Source organism: Anolis carolinensis, chromosome 2 (genome assembly GCF_035594765.1).
Source record: "Anolis carolinensis isolate JA03-04 chromosome 2, rAnoCar3.1.pri, whole genome shotgun sequence".
In the NCBI taxonomy this organism is placed as follows: Eukaryota; Metazoa; Chordata; class Lepidosauria; order Squamata; family Dactyloidae; genus Anolis; species Anolis carolinensis.
In genome coordinates this window covers 47053602-47075885 of record NC_085842.1, presented here as the reverse complement: position 1 = coordinate 47075885, position 22284 = coordinate 47053602, and the positions used below count along the sequence as shown (strand labels likewise).

General features: G+C 36.6%; 1 protein-coding gene across 13 annotated transcripts in view; it reads left to right on the top strand.

The window, feature by feature from the left end:
* foxp1 (forkhead box P1) overlaps window positions 1–22284 on the top strand; it is a 702210-nt gene that overhangs the window by 198529 nt on the left and 481397 nt on the right. For 11 of the 13 annotated variants that reach the window (XM_008105380.3, XM_062973812.1, XM_016991766.2 and 8 more), the window contains one exon: window positions 3557–3611. The gene's annotated coding sequence lies outside the window, so the exon portion shown is untranslated. Of the gene's footprint in view, window positions 1–3556; window positions 3612–19853; window positions 20081–22284 lie in introns of those variants that run through there. The other 2 variants (XM_062973814.1, XM_062973819.1) reach the window with 2 other exon arrangements.

The window sequence follows — 22284 nt, the reverse complement described above, 5'->3', positions numbered from 1 at the left end:
TCACTCCCCTGAATGAGAAGAGAAAGGTGAAAGCCAGTCTGTTCTGGGAAAATCTAAAAGAAGCACCGACCCCACTCTATTCTCTCAGCGCTCCTTTGAGCGGAAACATTTTCCTGCCTAAGCATTCAGAAAAGGCCAGTAGCAGTTCCAGAGAAGAGGGGCTGGGTGCTTCTTTTATGTTCTTGGATATACTAAGCTCTCACCTTTCACCACTCTATTCAGAGAAGGAAATGGTTTCTTTTTCAATAAGAGTTAAAGTACGATACTCAGACTGACCCATTGATAGATTTCTTTTTCAATAAGAGTTAAGGTACCGTATCACATTGACCCATGGATACGTTCACCCAGATGTTGATTTTTTGTCTACACATTTGGACTGGTTTTCAGTATGCTATTATTTTGCATCTGTGATTTTTAGACTATAGTTTATTAGTTCTTGGCATGCAGCTTGCATTCAGGAGATAACATGAGAGAAAAATGAAAACATAATGTATAAAAACTCACTTGTTCTCTGACAGACAGATGTTTTGTTGGCATGAAACATGATCAAATTTAGCAGCACCCACTTTCTGGCTAGTAGCATTTCATGATTCTTTTTCCTGCAACTCAGGTTGGCTGCAATATTAGTTCAGTTTTAGCTTGAAAGCCAAGCAACTAACGTGCAAATTGAGAAAATCCTGTGCTCTGAAGACAGCAAAGGAAAAATTATACATGTCCACAATACAAATGAAGTTTTAAGGATAACATTTCCAGATAGCACTACCTTATTTTGAAATCTTAATATTATTTTACCTTTGAAGTCTCTGTGTGAATGAGTGGGTAGTCACTGTTGAGTATTTTAAGTGTTTTAAAGATGGTAAAATTCTTAGTTTGCACCTTCCTTTTCTTTTTTCAGAAGACAACCTCTGGTATCATCTCTTCAGGTGGATTATTGGCCTATATTTATTTATTTCTGGTATTTCTACCCCGCCCTTCTCCCCTGGAGGACTCAGGGTGGCTTACAAATTGGCAAAACAGTGCCACCACATCAACAATACAATACAAAAAGCATTAAAAACTAAAAACATTTAAAACATCATAAAAACCAATATACAATAATCAAACATTACCATGCACCGAGGTAATGCCCTTTCATTCACTAGACCTTGTTAATTATACTTTAAAGATAATTTATGTGAATATTATAAGATGCAATGGCTAAAGTGTACTAAATGGTAGAATAAGTGTTTGAACAAAATCTGTCAACTGAAAGATTTGTGATATACTTATTCATTTACATTATCATGTAGTTAAAAGCAAAACAAAGATTGCAGATTTAAATGAAACTTAAGGTTAGGTAAAGGTTTTCCCCTGACATTTAGTGTAGTCAGGTCCGATTTTGTGGGTTGGTGCTCATCTCCATTTCTAAGCTGAAGAGCCAGCGTTGACCGTAGATGCCTCCAAGTTCATGTGGCCGGCATGACTGCATGGAGTGCCGTTACCTTCTCACTGGAGTGGTACTTATTGATCTACTCACATTTGCATGTTTTCGAACTGCCAGGTTGACAGAAGCTGGGCTTAACAGCAGGAGCTAACCCTGCTCCCCAGATTCGAACCACTGACCTTTTGGTAAGCAAGTTCAGCAGCACAGAAGTTTAATCTACTGCACCATCGGGGGCTCCTACTGAAAGAATTAGTAGTCCTTTAAAATTTAAAAAGTTTTAATTTGTATATTGAAAATTAAATCCTTGTGTAAGAAGTCTTATTGATTGTCCATCCTGTTAGTGTAAATGTTGTTCACGAGGTTTGCACCAATAGAAATGGATTCAATTCAGGATTTCTTCCATACATAAAAAATATATTTGGCCCAATCTCCATAATGTTAATAAGATACCTCCAAGGTCATGACTGCATGGAGCTCTGTTACCTTCCTGCCAGAGCAGTACCTATTGATCTACTCACATTTGCATGTTTTCAAACTGCTAGGTTGGTAGAAGTTGGGGCTAACAGCGGGAGCTCACTCCGCTCCCCAGATTCAAACCGCCAACCTTTTGGTAAGCAAGTTCAGTGGCTCACTGGTTTAACCTGCTGTGCAACCGGGGTCTCCAAATGAAACTTAGCCCAGAGTACATATTGTGATCATGTTATGGGTGTATTTGAAAATCCTGTTATTCTGATTCATATTTTATGCTGGTTTATATGCAGAAATTGTTCATATCTGTTAAGAGCAATTTACTATCTTCTTGTTCCGCATTTCTCGACCTTTACTACTTTCATTCTTTATCATTAACTAATTCCCAGGAATATAGTACTAGATGTCTATTTACAAGTTGATGCTAAAACACAGCTCATTGTGACCAAATAGCTGAGCCAATAGTTTATTTTTAAGTTTGCATTTTCTGTCAGTTTTGGGGGGTCGTTTTTTTTTGGGGGGGGAGTGTGCATGCACCCCCCCCCCAACAGAAGTGAATAATTCCTCTGGGGCTGAAAAATAAATTAAAATTTCCTTCTTGTGTAGTCATTAACATAGCCAATTTACAAAACCCTTTATAAGAAAAATGGCTTTGTAATGGGGACACTGTCAGACTCTTAACTACACACTGCTGGGAGCCGCTCTAATAACGTCTAATGCAGTTGTAGGGAAGCGAATCAGTAACAGAAAGCAAGATCACTGCTTGACTGCTCCCTTTCCTGACAGGAAGAAAAGGACAGTGATCAAGCTGAGGTCCTCAAAGGAGGCCCTTAAATCACTGGATAACATGAAGAATGGGATGATACACACAGACTGCTGCAGAAACCATATAACAAAGCATTTGAATTGTAGCGAGCTAGATAATTCTTGTAGGAACATTTAGGCGACTGATCTTTTTACCTTGCACATTAGAAAAGTGCCCAAAAGATAATGGGAAATGTTCAAGTGTAGTCTTTCTTTTTAAAAAGCTGTTTATGACATGGCATTAGTAATAAGGCACTGTGTCAAAAACTCTGCCAGGAAGGGAGGTGTTGGTGTCTGTATTGAAAAGTAATCATTGCCAACTCCTTGAAATTGGACACAGAAAACAACTAAAACAAGAAAACACAATGTGCCTGTTTAGTCCCTTCCTTAATGACTTTGGAAAACGGCCCCATAGAAGATTCCTCAAAGGTCAAAGCAACAGAAGTATTTTAGAAGGTAAAGATAGAAAAGGAAAATGCATCTAGCTCCTTTGGTTTTGTCCATATGTGTTTTTCAAATTTTGGTGCAACATTTAAGATGATAGGGTAGCAAGGGATAAATTTATTTCAGTCTCTTAAACACTCTATTAGACACATGATTTGTTTTTGGTTAAACTACATGTAGAGGTTTGCCAGGGGTGGTGGCTACCAAAAGCCATCCAAGTTAGAATGGTTATTAATTTCCAAGCCTCAGAACATTGGAAGTAGCTTTGTTTAAAAAGAGACTAGGAAGAAAGTGCTTACACTCCAAAGGACAGAGATGGGATTTAATCAATTCAATATGTATGTTAAAGTAAATATTCCTAAGGACAGTATTTGAGCTGGAACTGATGTACCCTTTTCCCTTTCTTTTTACATCTAGCTTCTCCTGGAACATGGCGCAGTGACAATCGGTGACAGAAAGCGAGGACAGTCAGGTTAGTTCTTTTTGTTCAGTGTTGCTTTTAAATGGCATCAGATATGACTGTGGTTAGAACATGTCTGAAATACTGTAATATCTGACTCGTGTCACTTGTATATGGCCCACTTCAAACTGGATTTGGGCAAGTGTTTCCTTTCATTGTCATTGAGAGGACTTCAGTTGAAGAAGTTTGCCTGAAAAGTTCCACATGCCGTAAATGAACTCAGTGCTTCTTGATAGCAGATTCCCCAGAGCATATCATTTCAGTGTGTTGCATATCACACCCTTCAGACAACCTATATACCAGATGCCTAGGGCTGTTGTGTTCAGCCACATACATTCAGCCTGTCCTCTAAAAATTTGAAAGAGCTCTGGATAATGGAAGTATCAGTAACCTTCAAGGCAGCTGTCAGAAGGTGATATTTAAAGGTCCTGACCATTGAAATAATGTAAATACTTTTGGAAACAATACTTTGAGATGCTTTGGTTTACACAACTGTTGCATATGCAGATTGGATCTTGACTTTAGTCAAACAAGCAAGGAAAGCTTTAGAATGCAAAGTAATACTGCACCACAATATGATTGTTTTGTGAATACAACCATATCCATAATATAAAAATCACTTGAGTTTCTCTGAGATCATCATACTGTTGGAGGCAAAATGTGATGCTGAGAGCCATTGGGTAAAAGAACAAGATGACTTGGAGTTATTTGTATGTTTTATTGTTCTGTCGGCTTTATTCTAATTTCAGTTTCAGTTGATATTATTGATTATACTGAACAGTGCTTGTTCAGGCTATACTATTGTGCTCAATGTGCGGTAAAATGTTACTCTTTTCATAAATGACTTGAGCATAAAAGGTGAAAGTATACAATTAATTTGCCAGCACTTCCTTTAAAATAGTATGCTGGATTTCTTTAAAATGCTGCCTGGAGCAATATTCCAAGTAAATTATTGTTATTTACGATGACTTTTTTGCTTGCATATTTAAAGTCAACAATTATGTTTCCTTTTTATGCTTAATGGCTTTGTACAGTATTTTTAGAAACCTGGTCAATTCTTACTTCACTGAGTTTGATAATCTGATTCACACATCATAATCTTAAAATATATAAAACAGCTTGATAGATGAGCTACTTTTTGAACCTATTAATGTACAATGATCATTTCATTTTAAAAATAAACCTATGGGAATAAAAGATTTGAGAACAGAAAACTATTGATAGTATTATTGGTTTTAGCTGGACACTTTGGTGGCTTTTGGCATGAGTTAGTGGCTTCTACAGCCTTTATATTTATGCAGGACCCTGGGAAAATGGGGAAAAAGTAAATTGTATAACTCTTGCACAGCTGTGTGGCCCTCTTTCTATGGCGTAAATTGACAATAGCATCACTCTTAAGGAACTATGGATTCTTAGGGGTAACATATTAATCAAATCTGCTAAAGTTAAATTTGCAAATGTGAAGGGTCGACTGTATTTATTCCTGACATGTATATGGAACATAAATGAATTCCATTGATTTCCTATCCAAGTACCTCATTATGCACAGATGTATGTATTCCAAAATCCAAAACATTTTTTGTTCTAAGCATTTTGGATAAGGGATACTCAATCTGAACATACCTATATTTAACAAATAAATAACTTTATTATAAGGCACCAGAGCCTGTCTGAAGCTAAGTATGACCTGCTCTGGTCTGATTGTGGAAGCTAAAGAATGCTAACAAATGCCAATTAGGCCGTATTTCAGAGGAATTAACTGATACACACCCCTACTCCAAAAAATCTATGAAATTCACGGGATTGCCATAAGTCAATAGATGACTTGGAGTCACATACATTATTTGAATAAAATATAAGGATAAATGCAATATGTAAATCCTTATATATAAGAGTCTAGTGATCGCCAGGCTCGGAATTAGTGTGATTTGTAACCTAATACATCGTAACTGGACAGTACTATGAACAAACATAGCAATAGTAGCCACAGAACTCTTGCTTAGATGCAGAATGGCCAATAGCTTGCGTATGCAAGAGGGATGATTTAATGCTGGGGTCCTCAAACTTTTTAAGCAGAAGGATGGTTCAAAGTCCCCCAGACTGTTGGGGGCAGACTATAGTTTGAAAAAAATGAACAAATTCCCATGTGCATGGCACATAATAAAGGTAAAGGTTACATTAAGTCTAGTTGTGCCCGGCTCTGGGGATTGGTGGTCATTTCCATTTCTAAATCAAGGAGCCAGCATTGTTCGTAGACATCTCCAAGGTTATGTGGCTGACATGACTGTGTGGAGTGCCAAAAAATTGAAGGAACAATACAATATTTCAAATGAAGAGCAATTTTAACCAACATAAACTTACCATTTTTTCAATGGGAAGCGTGTGGGCCTGCTTTTGGCAGATGAGATAGGCAAGTTAATTAGAATTGTTGTTAGGTGCCTTCAAGTACAGTAGAGTCTCACTTATCCAACATAAACGGGCCGGCAGAACGTTGGTTAAGCAAATATGTTGGATAATAAGGAGGGATTAAGGAAAACCTATTGAACATCAAATTAGGTTACGATTTTACAAATTAAGCACCAAAACATCATGTTATACAACAAATTTGACAGAAAAAGTAGTTCAGTACAAAATAATGCGAAATAGTAATTACTGTATTTCCGAATTTAGCACCAAAATATCACGATTTATTGAAAACATCGACTACAAAAATGTGTTGGATAATCCAGAACGTTGGATAAGTGAGTGTTGGATAAGTGAGACTCTACTGTAGTTTCAGACTTAGGGCAACCCTAAGTCTAAAGTTTAGAGCCGGGCTGGTTAAATAACCTTGGAGAGCCACATTCAGCCTTAGTTTGGGGACCCCTGATTTAATGGATATGAATATGGTTCCAAAGTCATTTCAGTTGTGGTCAGCCATCTACACTTTGGGTGGATAAATAACACTAGTATACAAAAAATACAATCCTATGTGTATTTATGTAGAAACCCCAGTAAGTCCATTATGCCTTAGTCCCAGATTAGCATGCATTGTATTACAGCCTGTAATTGCAGATCCTAAAATATTAGACACATATGGGAATGCTTCGACTTGGAAGTGATGTCTCAAGCCATTCGGCATCGCTTCAGAGAAGGATAGTAAATGTTTTCCCTGGCAAAAGAGAATTTATTTGACCTGCCATGTATACATTTTTAAAATTAGACAAAATATAGGAGTCCTTGGACATACATTTGTTAATAAACTAGAACTTCGTTAGCTTTTTAAGCACCCTTTGCAGGATTTTCCATCTTTGAGATTGCAGTTCTCAGTTTTTTTTTCCCATGGTTCTGATACTACAGAAAAGCAGGTTATCTTGGGTTTATGTCCTACTCAGTATCTCTCCAGTATCACCTGCTAGGACTTTTTCATACTTGTGGTTGCTGCAAAATAGGCAAGGATTCAAAATGTGATCCATGTTGTCTTCACAGTGTTTCAAACATTTTTTAGAATCCAGGTGATCCCCTAAGGTAGGACTGCACAATTTGTAGCTCTCCAGGTGTTTTGGACTCCAGCTCCCTGAATTCCTAATCATTGGACAAGCTGGCTAGGGCTTCTGGGAGTTGGAGGCCCAAACATCTGGAGTGCCATAGGTTGGGCAGGTTTGCCATAAGGTTTTAGAGTGGAGATTATTTTAACAGTTATCCTCCACCAATTCTGCAGTGGGAAGGTGCCTGCAGGTTTGAATATCAACACAAAAAATCTGACCATGACAAGGCTGTTCTTGGGAACTTCTCCACGTTTAAACTTCAATCCTCATTCACTTATGAAAAAGAAATAAGGAATCTATCCTGCTACATGTATCTAACTTACTGAGAGAAACCTACAATTCATGATAATCATGACATCCCCAGTTTGTATGCTGAGGTCTCCCAAAACCTGGGTGCCATTGATACATGTCCTAGGCCAGTAGTGGCAAACCTATGGCATGCATGCCAAGGGGACACTCAGAGTACTCTTTGTGGGCCCACATACCGTTGCCCAGCTCAAGGACCTAGAAAGTCCCCACTGCGGGCTCCCCGTGTCCATGTGGTGCTGCTGGCCCACAACGTGATGCACTCATTGTTGACTGTGCTGGGCTCCCTCGAGAGGCTGCGCCTCCGCCAGCCCCTGCTGCTTCACTCATCGTCCATACAGAATGAGGGCACTTTGACCTCACTTTCGATCTGTGAAAGTGATCACTGGCTCGGTGGAATGGAATCATGGGATTCCGAGGTCTTCAGCCTTCTCTGCCCAAAGAGGTCTGGTGCCACCACCAAAAAAACAAATTCCAGGGTCCCGTCACATTGAGCCATGGTAGTCAAAAATGATGCCAGGCTACATTCATTCTGCAGTGTAGAATACTTTACAAGTAAAACAACCAAAAAACAGTCCTGCAATAATCTCTGTGTGATTGTGTATGTATGTATGTGTATGACTTCAGTAACAACAACAACAACATCAACAAGAATCGTAATAATACTACTACTAATAATGAATCTATTACCCACTTTTCCCTGCAGCTTGATGTGGGGTACAACACTATTAAAGACAAATTTGAAGAACTTGATCTTTCTTGCTTACACTGGTTAGATTTAGGAAATCTGGAAATTGAGCTACTAGAATTTAAATAAAGCTCTATGTGGAAAAATAAATTCTATGACCTATGTGAAACACTTGAAAAAGATAGAAGGGATGACAAAGGACAGCACAGTTAGTTCTGAACATTAAATCCTTGAAGTGTGGAATTATCTGCCAAATAATTTTAATTTAATGAAAGCACTTGGGATTGCTTTCCTTATTTTGTTTGGATCAATTTATTCTTGTGAGCAGCTGTTTTCAGCTTTGAATTATACCAAATCTGACACCAGAATCACACTCACATATGACCTGAGTGCTGCATGTGTTGCTCTCAAACTTACAAAGTATGAGCCAAGGTTAGACAAATTCTCAGCATGCATACAACAGCAAAAATCACATTAATTCTTCAAAAGTATGCCAAATGCAAACTTTGATAATTTGGTAAAAAATTGTTTGTATCAATGAAAGCTCCATTGTTGTGTTTTACTTTTAAGATAAAAACATTAATGTATTAGTTGTTTTTTCTAAATTTAGACCTCAGTATTCAGGTTAAATTGCTGTGTTGGCACTTTGAGACAAATAAGTGCGTTTTGGGTTGCAGTTTGGGCACTCGGTCTCTAAAAGGTTCACCATCATTGTTGTCCTAGGCCATCTTCATATGCTCATGGGGAGATACTGGGTAGGCAGAAATATAAACCATCAACTATAGAAACCCTAATCTCTCACATTTGCTCAGTGCAAGACACTCTCAGACTGTAACTTGTCTTGACATACAGTCTGGAAAGTGGTTAGAGTAGCTCTTGAGCATACAGTATATTTTAGTATTGCACACACAAACAATAAAGACTAAATTCATCTTCAGAGTTCAAAGTATACAGAAATAGTTACTTTTGATTGTTTTGATTTTGATAATTACAAATTATTACTCCTTAGATTAGAAATAACACTTGGCAGCATTTGAGCAAGCCAGTGAAAAATTTAAATCATGGTTTTTCTAGCTAAAAATGGAAAACAGAGATGAGACATACCTTTCTCTAGAGTTTTCTGGGCTCACCTGTTTCAACAAAGGGTTACCGTAATTTGGTATTGGGCCTAAATACCCTAAAAACTCTAGATCCTTCCTGATATTTGGAAGCTAAGCAGCCCTGTTTAGTACTACCAATGAATACCAGGTGTTATAGTCTATATTTCAGAGGAGTGAATTGGCAAAATCATCTCTGAACATTTTTTGCCTATGAAATTCATGGGTTTGTCATGTTGATAAATGGCTTGGAGGCAAATACACACACACACAATTTGATATTAATATGGTACCATATATATTTACTGTTTCATATTGATTTAGTAATAGTATTAACAGGACTCCCAGTAAATTCACTGGTAGAAGACTTTGTCTTGTATGACTTGTTTAAAAAAAAACATGTTTTGTCTTTTGATTCTGGGAAGGTGTAAAATTAAGACAGTTGTGACTGTAGATTTGAATGCAAAAGATAATGCAGTGCTATATATTTTGAAGATTAAATATTGGATCGTGTATTAGACCAAGGAGGCTATAAATATGAATCTTTGCAACGCTGTCTCTCTCATATATATATATATATATATTTGTGGGGTGGCGGCTGATCTTCTGAACTGGAATCTGTATGACAGCATATTAGTAATCATTAGACTTTTAGTCCAGCAAGAAGGTTGTAGATTTTGCCCTTTAGGAGGGAGATAATGGACTCAATAGAAACATCACTGTTAGCCTGTCAACCAGTAGCTTAATATTCTCTGTCTAGGTTCTGGATACTGAAATTTTCATAAACAGAAAAGATAGCTGCTGTGAAAATGATGTTGAACAGATTTTGCTATGCTCAGGAGAGAGTTTTCGGTAGCAAGTTGTAAGTAAGTGAAAAATATAATGTTAAGTGTGGAAACCTTGAGACATGTCTCCAAGGAAAGGAAGAAACGTTAAATTTCAAGGCTGGTGGCAAAACTGTTGAAGCAAATACAAGATAAGCTCACTTTAATAAGACAATGGAAGTAAAGTAATATCTTAAGAAGTCATAATTTGTTCGCTATGGCAACTAACTGGCTTCCCTTGTTAGATGTAGGTTACTTCTAAAGCTAGGCTACTAAAAACTGCTGTGGAAAAAAGAACTACAGTTGTTCTTTCACATTTTCTGGTTTTACATCCATGGATTTGATTATTTGCTAATTTGCCATTGCCCCACCCTAGCCACTTTCCTTCTGCTTTCCGGGACGGAAGTGGTGCTTGGCTCTAGTTCCTTAGCCCATGGAAATAGGAATGTAGATTTTCTCAAGGCCCACCAGACCTTGGCTTAGTCTGCTTCCCATCTCTATGGGCTAAGGAGCAGGAGCAGTGTATGCCTGGTGGCAGTGGCTGCTCTCCCTTGAGGCCATTGTATGAATGTGGCCTGTGGTTTCAAAATGGGGGCATAAGCAATTGCCATCACCCACTTCTGAAACGGTCTAGAATTTGAATCTATTTTATTGTTGTTTCATTGTTATTCGCTGTCCAGTTGATTTTGCTTCTATTTTTGTGAAGCTACTTCCTGCACTTTGGTCAAATTTAACTATTGTCAGTGGAAGTAATTCAATGGTTTTCAAAGGTAGTTTATTTCCATATTTAATGTAAAACAGAAATAGAAACTTTCTCTTGTTGACATGCTGGGCGGAAAGGGGGAGACTGGTCTAAACCATACCTTAAAGTGCGTGATCTATATTAATTTTTCCATTGGGACTTTTTGTCCATTATTGTGAACCCTCACATTTCCTTTAAAAAGTTACCACAGAGAGATTCATGCTTATCCAAACAAAATATTAGTGGGAATTCTTTTGTCTAATTCATTAGGGTTTAAAATTGGTAAGCAGTTATATTGTAAAATTCTAAGACAAGCTGGTCTACAACCTTGATACTTTCCTGAAAATACTCAAAGAAGATGCACAAAGTTTACAAAACAAAGTTTACTGTATGTTCCTATAGCAATTTGTTTGTTAAGAATGCTCATGATAATCACTGCACCTCAAGGTCCCTAGATAAAATATTTATGATAGATAATACTGTTTCAAGAATTGTTCAATGTCTACTGTAAATCTCTTACTCTGTCATGTCGAAAATAGAAGCTGGTCATTCCTGTGCATCTCCTCAGTAGTATGTTCTCCTGTGTGAGTAGTTTTACACTTATCCATTATAATATTTGTATATACGTCCCTTTATATGTTTTTGAATGTTAGATTTCCAGAGGAGAGATTCAGAAGTTTGGAACGTGAGCCATCAATTCATGGCCTACTTATTTTCTCACTTTACTACAGAGGGCGTTCTTGAATTCTTTAGCTATCTTTACTTTTTCCCCTGCACTTAGTTCTAGCAGGAGAAGTGTTCTTTCCTAAGAGGTCTTTGATAATGTAATTTGTATTCGTATCTCAGAAAGAATTGCTTCTATTGAAAGTTCAAGAAGTAAATATTATAATCAACGAAGCATCATAAATAACTTTTATGTCTAAATCAAGCTATTAAAAGCTTTTTTTATTTTTAAGTAGATAGGGGAATAAAATAGCTGCATAGTTCATAAAGTGGTATACTATTACTGCCTGCTGTGCCCATGAATTATGCCAGCTTTTTACACTTGTGAAGTAAAAAGCGGATTAGAACTGTGATCAATGTATTATCCTATATTTCTTATTGTTCATTATATTTCCTTTTTGAGAACCTTTGTAGTCTAAATGGCTACTAATGACATAATTACAATTGTTTGTCACTACCATAATGTGTGATTTCCTATCTTCTCATGAAGATGTAAGTTAGATAAAGGAGGAGTTTTGGCAGGAAGACAAAGTGCAGTGATTTATTAAAGACCAGATGTGGTTGTTAAAAGCTTTTTTATACAGAAAGACTTAATTGAGTGATGTGAAATGGGAATGAAATATCTGAACATTAGAGGCAGTGGTTCTTGATGTGACGGACAGGGTTGTTTATCCGAACATATAAACTAGTTTGTTGTTTTTGCTGTTGTGTACAATGTTATGCAAATTTAAATAATATCAATAACAATAATAATTATTATAAAGCCACTGTTGTAGTTGATGGGATAACAGATGTCTTTTGTTTCAAACCCTAAATCATTTTGCAATGTTGTGGTTGTTGTGGTGCCATGCAAAGAATGATGGATTTTGCATGTAGAAAATCAGGGTTCAAGCCACAGCACAGTGAATGACCCTGGATGGATCACTGGCTCAGCAGCCCATTTTACCTCTCAGGATTTCTGAGAGGATAAAATTAGAAATGAATGAAAGCAAAAATTGAAGCCAGCATGAGCTTATTAGACAAATGAAGGGATAAAAATGTGAGGAAATATCACATTAAGAATTTTTCTTCAATGTCTGTGCTGCTATTATCCCTAGGATGTTAAAAAATATCAGAAGGAGATGGTGTAGTATAAAACCAATAAAATCCCCAAAGGGGATAAAGGGAAGGTAAAACAATTGAAACGCCACTATTTACAACCCATATTTCATTAATTTTGGAAATATTGTGGAAGAGATTTTTGCTTTGAATATCTGTCCTATTTGAACTTTTCCTTTTGCTTTGAATGTGATTTCCTGCTTCTTGGCAGGGGGTTGGACTGGATGGCCCATGAGGTCTCTTCCAACTCCAGGATTCTATGATTCTATGATCCTTGCTTTTGCTTAGTTAGATGAAGTTTCCAATACTTTCAAGACGAATAAAAATAATTTGGCGTGTAGTTTTGTGCACAACACTCTACTATGCATCTGGTGAAGTGGATGTGCAGTCCACAGTTACTAGTGCCAAATAATTTTTTTCTTTAAAGTGCTAAAAATCCTCTTGTTTTCCAACATACTAACATGGTGTTGCCCCTCTGAAAATCATTGACTCTGCATGGAAAGATCTTGAAATGGCAGATTTCTCATGGGCATTGTGCTGTGATAGAGAATATATAGAGGAGTTGAGTTGGTTGAATGGGAGAGTGCCTTGATGTGAAGTATGGACACTCAGCTGGCACAATTGCACAGATTGTGGTAGCTATATCTCTCCTCTAATGTACAGTTATTGATTGTTACAAATCATGCTTTCCTATAACTCCAATTTTGTACACTTCCAGAAGTACCGTATATGCTCGAGTATAAACCGAACCTAATATAAGCCGAGGCACCTGATTTTACCACAAAAAGCTGGGGAAACTTAATGACTCAAATATAAGCTGAGGGTGGAAAATGCAGCAGCTACTGGTAAATTTCAAAATGAAAATAGATCCCAATGAAATTATATTGAGGCACCCGTAGGTTAAAGATTTTTGAATATTTACCATATTTCAAAGAAAAACAGTAAATTAGCTCTGTAAGTGGAAAAGTAGGTTCAACAAAAACAATATGGTATTAACAATAATAATAATAATAATAATAATAATAATAACAACAAAAACTTCATTTGTACCCTGTCCTATCTCCCCATGGGGACTCAGGCCAGTTTCCAACATAGTAACAGGCAAACATTCAATGCCGACATAAACAATGCAGAGCTAGATATAGATCTATAATTATATTTACTAGTTTCACATATGTATTTCCCCCTGAAATGTTTGAAAATCCTCTCTCTATATATGTGCATTTCCCTCCTGCAATATGTACAAGCCCTATATATCTATATGTATATATCTATCTATCTAGACATCTCTCTCTATATAGATAATTATATCTGTATAGGATTTGCAAAGACTTGCAAACATTTGAGGTGAAAATTTACATATTAAATAATGTATACACATAGATCCAGATATACAGGTACATGGAAATCTCTATATGCATATAAGATTTGCAAAGACTTGCAAACATATGAGGGAAAAATTAATATATAAAATTAATATAGATAGATACAAATATTTAGGTACATAGGGATTGCAAAGGCTTGCAGGGGGGAAATGCCTATATATCTGTAGCAGAGATTAACAAATAATATTTCAGGGGGAAATGCTTTTTTAAAATTAATGGGTATAAATACATATATTCTTTTTCCTGACTTGCAAAGACTTATTTCCCTTTTCAAAACATTTCCTTGGTTAAGGAGGCTTTGGAAAAGTAAACACTGATAAGAGAGGGTAAGATGAGAGATAAATATATCATATATTGCAAGCAATGGCCTTCAGGCTCCACTGCTGGCTTGACCTCCCCCGATTATAAGCTGGGGGAGGCTTTTTCAGCTCATAAAAAGGGCTGAAAAACTCGGCTTATCTTCAAGTATATATGGTAATTGCATTTAGGTCTATAAGCATCTAAACTGAGCCTTTGTCCTAATGCATTCTAGTTGAGGACCTGCTTCGTGATGTTTGAGATTTACTCATTGATCAACTCATTGCTTTATTAATTAATCAATCTTCCTAGTGACTTCACTTAACTTTGTAGATTCCATAGTTAATATTGAAGAAATATAAGAATTGGAGGAAATGCACCACATGGCTCTGTTTGTTAGACAAACAACAGACAATGGCCAGCATCCTGTCAGGGACATCTACATGTTCCCCTATATGTGTGGATGTTCTTGGGGGAGGAGTGTATGCTGTAGGAACTGGCATTCCCTTTCTCCACATTGCCCAAAGGGCTATCCCATGTCATGCACAGTCCTGGGAGGTAACGAAGAGCAGGCAGGTCTATCTCCATCCCTGTAACCAGAAGGGAAATTCTGACATTAGTACTGAAACCTATTGGCAACTTTTGAAAGTCTTAGCAGTGATGTCATTATTTTGCATCTTGCTATGGAGACATAGCCAGATGTTTAGCTCTGAATCAGTTTTAAGGCTTTAAACTGTTTATTCTTAATAACATTAATGTTTAATTCTATTTTAATGTTTTAATGTATATTTTTGGGTTTAAAATTGTATTGATTGGTTTTAAGCTGCTTTGAGTCTCGTTTTTAGAGATAAAAAGCAGGGTATAAACTAACATAATAATAGCAATAGTAATAGTAATAATAATAATAATAATAATAATAATAATAATAATAATAATAATAATAATTTCAAATTGTGCCTACAGCCATGCAGGATGGCTTCAGAAGCTTTTCAGTAAACCATGGAGTGAGTATATAGAATGGCCTAGTGTAGATATTCATGCAAATCTTTACACTATGCTTGGGGAATGATGGATTGGATCTTTTGTGATTTTTATTGAGACTGTTTTATTTATTTACTCAAACATATGGAAGTCACATCATATGGTGACTTAGCAACAAATTCTAGCATTTTTAATTAATAAAAATACAGGGTATTTGAAAATGATGTATCCAATTTCAAAACAATGTATTTGATGGTGGCAACATGTTACAATTACACAAAATGTTACAATGGTTTAATCAAGTTTTACTAATCATTTTAAATTATTTTGAAACAAATCAAAAATTATTCTATAGACGGAGAAGATTTTATTAGGTCATGTTGTGGGGGTCACTGTCTTGGAAATGACTGAGATTAGGGGCTATTTGTGAGCTAGGAGAGGTGTCTAGTGAAAATTATTTGAAACTGCTCCACCCTTTCAAGTGTTAAGAGTTTCATTCATGAGTGGTTCATTGTTGCAGAGATATAGTGATTTCTCAATGGTTCTTTCCTTCGGGAACATCCTATACCAGTGATGGTGAACCTTTTAAAGATGGAGTGCCCAAATGGGGGGAGAGGGGTTGGGCACCTGAGGGGGAGGATGAGCGGTAGGTTGGCAGCAGGAGGGCAGCACAGATTCTGATAAAATAAACTAGGTTAAGTCTTTAATGAATTGGGTTTATTTAATGCTAGAATGACATTACTGTTGGTATCAGTTGGGCCTCATAGAGGAAGGCTTTCCATAAGTGGAACCTCCATATCTTCAAAGACTATGGCGTCCAAACTGTGGGGACACAGAAAGATACCTCCTGCAGACCCCAGTCTCTGGACACACATATAGTTATAGATATAGGTATAGGTATAGGTATGTATGAGAAGAGGTTCTCCTTCTGGTTTGGTGTCCCAAGCCATTTAGAGCTTTGAATGTTATTGCCTTCATCTTGCATGCAGCCTAGAAATATATTGGCAATCATTGATGTATAGTCTCTCTATGTGATGGTCTGGTTCACATCTCCTTAAATTCAGACTTAATCTGGAGCAGATCCACCACTACGGTGATAGTTGTCTTCAGGAGCCCTACATAGAGCACATTATAGTAGTCTAATCTGGAAGCCATCCATGACTGGACTACTGTGTCTAGGTCAGGGGTCCTCAAACGTTTTAAGCAGAGGGCCGGTCCACAATCCTTCAGAATGTTGAGGGGCCAAATTATCATTTTTTAAAAAATACAAATAAATTCCTATGCACACTGCACAAGTATTATTTGTAGTGCAAAACAACAACAACAACAACAACAATGAAAGAACAATAGAATATTTTAAAATAAAAATATTTTTTTACCAACATAACCCTACTAGGATTTCAATGGGAAGTGTGAGCCTGCTTCTGGCCAATGAGACAGCCAAGTTAATTAGTATTGTTGTTGTTGTGTACCTTCAAGTTATTTCAGACTTTGGGCGAGCCTAAGTCTAAAACTGAGGGTGGGGGCCAGGTAAATGACCTTGGAGGGCCACATCCGGCTCATGGGCCTTCGTTTGGGGACCCCTGGTTTAGGTTATTCTCATTTCCCTCAAAAATAAAATAGAAATGAGTTGGGATGTTTAATTTGCATATGATATATGTTTGGTCTTAGTGTTTATGGTTTTTCTATTCAGTGTGCAACTGTGTTTAAATACAAAAGGCAGCACTCCCTATCCCTCCCAAAAACCCCCATCACATTGGTAATATCTGAGTAACATATATAGATTTAATTTCTTGCAAACCTTGTAAATCCTGTTATGCTGCAGGACAAGCAAAATTTTTCATTAAAACTGTATGTCAGAAATATGTATTTGAAGTAGCAAATAAATGCCCATGTAATTTCATAGCTATGGAATAGCTCAGTGTAAAACTGAAGATTTGCTATTTCTATTACACTTGGTAGTAAAGAGTTCCAAAAATAAAAATGAAAACCACCTACCTTAATCTACCTTCGATATTCGTTTGGGAATAGATCATTGCTAATTCATTTATCAGAACATCATATTTCGTTTTTAGCTGATGTTTCTTTTGAATCTGGCGGTACGTGTTGTACAGTTACCCTGTAGCAATGAACTGATTGAGTATAATTTGTATTCATTGTTAAATTTAGTAACTGCACTGAGATTTGAATTACGCTAATCAACTTTTCTTGTAATTTGTATAATTTACATACTGTACACACACTGCAAATGCAGGACTCTGATGCAAAACAAAGTTTAATTAGTGTAACAGGGTTACATCTGCTCCCCAAGTGATTGATTTCTGAATGTGCTTATGTCAGTTACGAGGCTGATCAGTGGATGGTAAGGAGACTATCCATGAAATTATTTTATAGTTGCCCTCCTGGCATGAGTAGGACCTGCTGAAGTTGTACTTTTGTACAAATTCTTCTCATTTCAGTGTGTGTGCCTGTGTGAGAACGTTTTGATGGATTGGTCCTTAATATTGGAAATAATATATCAAATTTTAGTTAAAGTTTAAAACATATTTTAGCCAGCATATAATTCTAATAACATTTTATTAACATTGATTCATGTTATATTCAGTGCAAGGGTTTTTTTTTTGTAAAAATCAGATGTTTGGATACCTTTGATGCATTTTACTTTTCTTTAAAACTATAAGTAATATTGTACCAAAACTGTGCTAATAAATGATGTCAGTTAGATAGAAAGGTAAATAAGGGACTATAGTAATTAAATGACATGTGCCAGAGATAGAATGAAAGAAGAATTTTTTATTCTCAAAATGTGGACATGATTTAGCGTCAACTGCTTGGCAGGTTGCTCAGAAGTGGAACCTATTGATTGTAGTCCATGGTATCACCAACACATCTTATTTCCCAGTCAAGTAAATTACTGTATTTACCAGACATGGGCAAACTTCGGTCCTCCAGGTGTTTTGGACTTCAACTCCCAGTAGGCTGTTAGAAATTGTGGGAGTTGAAGCCCAAAACACCTGGAGGGCCGAAGTTTGCCCATGCCTGGTATATACAGTACTTCTGGGTAAGTCATCCTCATGTATAATTATAGAGCAGGTTTTGAAGCCAAAACCTCTGGATAAATTGATTCAACCTCTGGATAAATCGAGTGTCCTTTAACAGAGAAGAGAAAACACCAATGTCATCTCAGGGGACCACCATTTTCCTGACCAACATTCCAAAAGGCCAGAAACGGCACCACAGCAGAGAGGGTAGAGGAGGTTGGAACTTCTTTTAGTTCTCTTGGAAGAAACTAAACTCTTACCTTTCACTACTCTACTCAGAGAAGATTATAGTTCCTTTTTTGATGAGAGTTAAGGTGTAGTACCATAATAGATCTGTAGATAATTCTATCTAGGTATTTTGGGTTGATTTTTTAACTAAAATTTCTTGACTTATACATAAGCATATAGGATAGTTTGCATATGTTTACAGTTGTTTTTAAATTGGAAAATGAAGAATAAACTGAGATTTTGTCTATGTTCATCTGTATTGATCAAGGAAACTTGTCTTCAAATCCCCAAACCTTCTTTGTAGAGTGTCTATGTCAGAAACACGTACATTGCCCTGACTACCTTTCAGTAAAGGTACTATGCCAGTGGGATCAATGGAATAGATATTTGAGATAAGGTTGAATTATATCAATAGCAGAATCAAAATAAGCATCTACAGTGTAGAATTAATTCAGTTTCACATCACTTTAACTGTCATGATTCAATGCTTTTGTATCATGGGAGTTGTAGTTTCACAAGATATTTAGCCACCTCACCAAACTACAACTCCCATGATTTCACAGCACTGAGCCATGGCAGTTGAAGTGTTAAACTGTATTAATTCTACAGTGTGAATACACCCAAATTCTTTTGCAATGTAATGTGATGTGAAAATGAGCAAAGAACGACAGTTTCTAAATTCAAGATTGTTAAAGCTGTGTGTCATGGATATAATTCATGTGCTTCATACTATGTATAAGATGTGATTATATTTCCACTGAAGCATTCTCGGTCTTTAAATAGTGTAATTTATATTTAAATCTACTTTTATGCTTTATAATTAAATAAGAAAATATTGCTTGGGCCTAACTTTTTGATATCCTTGGCTATATTCTAATTATTTCTTTAATTTGACCCATAAAAACAGTCATTTCTTCATTAGTAAATTGCAAGGATATCTCAAGAGAAAGATGGGTTTTGAAGGTATTTTACCATATCTAATGAGAATTTAGTTTCAGGGTTTCTCCCATTTCTTTCATTTGTGTCATTTTCTTTAAAAAAGATACAGTCTAGGTAAATTAATCCTTTCAAAGGAGCAAAATAACTTCCTTTTTGGAAAGGGTTATTAGAGTCTTATTCTTTATAATCTTAAATACCACTTGTGTTCAGCTGAACAATGTGTGGAGAAATTACACTATTTTAAAAGAAGAATGATTACCAACCAAAGCCAAGTATTTTACAATTATTTGATCATAGAAAAGAAGGCTTTCAGCTGGGAAAAACGTGATTTAGATTCCCATGACATGTCTGAAGTTTAAGTATTTTTGTAAATTAGATTGTTCCTAGTTAAACAGGTGGTTTTGAAGGCTGGTTTCACTGTTGTTTTAATCATAGTTTAGTTACCATGGAGAAATATGCAAGTTAGCATTTATACACAGAAGTGAAATTTATGCTGCATAGATAATAGCCTAAATTTAGCATGACTTAAGTTTACCACTTCCTTTAAAAAAAGAGAGAGAAAGGGAGAGCAGTATATGGCTTATTATTATTATCTTATCGCAAAGGTAACTCCTTTAAAATATTTTACATTTTACGGACTTTTATTTTTCCCTGTTGAAATTAATATTGCTTTCAAAGATTTGGGGCAATTTAGCTTAATAAAGCATATCATGTAATACAGATATCGATTATGCTCATGATGTTTTATGCAGCAAAGGCTCCGCTGTTCTAATCTTGGTTCTGTAATAGAGAGAGAGACTGATTTTCAGGATAAAGATAGCTATGTGTTGGGACAAAAACTAAGGGAAAGGAGTGCTAAGAAGAAGAATATATGTCGGAGGATTGTGACACGTACAGTTATGCTTATCATAAAGAAATGCTTTACCATAATTCTACTAGGGAACTCTTACTACCTGCTACAGGAATGTATATTGTGCTGATTGACTATCAGCCATACAGCATTTCCCCCTTTATTCTCATATATGTTTATTCTTCTGTCCTTCAGTGCTGAAGGCAGCTATAGAGAAGCCTCCCTGTCACTTTGTTTAACTGTTACCACAAAGGTAGGGCTACGTTTTCAAGGACAAATGTAGCAAAAGTATCATGATCCAACAGGAGGTCCCCCAGCACACAGAGAGCAGCAGATCCCTTTCAACACCAGCTGTTCTCGCAGATATAGATGGCTGCAGTGAAATTTTCTTCATATAATTCAGGAAGCTCTAGAGAATTGTCCAAAACAACTGTGCCAACAAGGAAAATGTTGAATTTTTCATCAGCTTCCCAGTGCAGAGTGTTAGTGGGCAATCCATTCATTCATGACCAGATGTTCAGTGTAGTAACACTCTGCAGTTAACTTGAACCTTGTGGCCTGTTTTCTGTTGGCTTGCAAGGACATTGGCAGCAGCCTAACATTGGAGAATTGTGGCCTGAAAAAGCAAGAGACGGGAGTGTGCTCCTGGTTGGTTTACACCAGCAACCAGACAAGGTAGGAAGTGATTAAAGGAGCAAACAACACAGCATCGGTTATTAGAGAAGCACCGGGGAAGACATTGTTTTCTGAATGACTCTAGTCTTCAAGGAATCATAGGGATTTTCCCCCTGCAGTTTATGATTCAGAAAGAGAGATGATTGCTTCTAAACGCTTACTTTGACATGCTTTAATCTGGTTATGTAAACTGTAACTTTAAAAAAATTACTTTAATAGCACATGGAAGCCAGTAGGCTGCTTAATGTGTCAAGGCTGTAGTTGAGCATAGGTAATTCAGTCTAGGTGGTACTGTAAATGTATAAAAGCCTTGTTTGAGCATATATTGGGATAGTCAGATACAGGGTAGGATTCCACATTGCTTCAGATTCGTGGTTTCCTCTGTAAACATATATTTATGTCTCATGTCGTTTCAGTATGTTGTACTAGGCACTGTACACTGAAAAAAATAGTATTGAGTAGGAGTTTTGGAATAAACAGTGTGATTTTCTACTTTGAAAAAGATTCTTCCTTAAAATGATTAACTGTGTTTGATTCTGGTAGTGCCAGCTGGCTCAGAAAGGAAAGGCAGGATTTGATAACATTTAAGGGTTTTTTTTCCTTCTTAGATGTAAGGCTCTTTCATTCATCCCTGCCTACATTGTATTTCAAAATAGCTTAACTATTGATTTCAGAGTGAATTGATAGATGAGGCTACTATTATCTTAGATTGGTATTACAGTCTGATTTCCAAAGGCTCCTTTTAGAGCAAAACAAAATTCTTTCTAATACCATTTCATATCTTAATTTTGCTTTTGAAAGGAATGTACTCTTTCCATTATGTGTTGCATCCGTATTCCTTAGTAAGATGACATTTTCTTTGGCTAAATGATGTTCATTCTCATAGACATAGAAACAGTCTGCAAAATATTGCCGTTGCTTTTCTCCTTGCATTAGTGAGCCCCATTTGCCTTCGTTTAATTACTCAAGTGAGTAAAGAACTCATTATTCTGGCTGAGATGGAGTGTGCCATATAAAATGGTGGTAATGGGAGCTTGAGCCAGGTTTTTCACAGAGCTGAACCCTCCCAGTAATTATGTTTATGTTGGCAGTGTTCTCTGGCTTTAATTTGTAAGGTTGCAACGAAACCCTCCCTTTGCATTTCCTGTTTTGGAAAACAATTCTGTTCCACACTGCATTGAGATACCTAAATTCATCATCCTGTAGAAGTGACTCTGAGGTTGACCTGCCTCTACTGTTAAACTGATGAAGGGTAGGTTCTAGCGTGTTCTCAGGTTGAGGTTT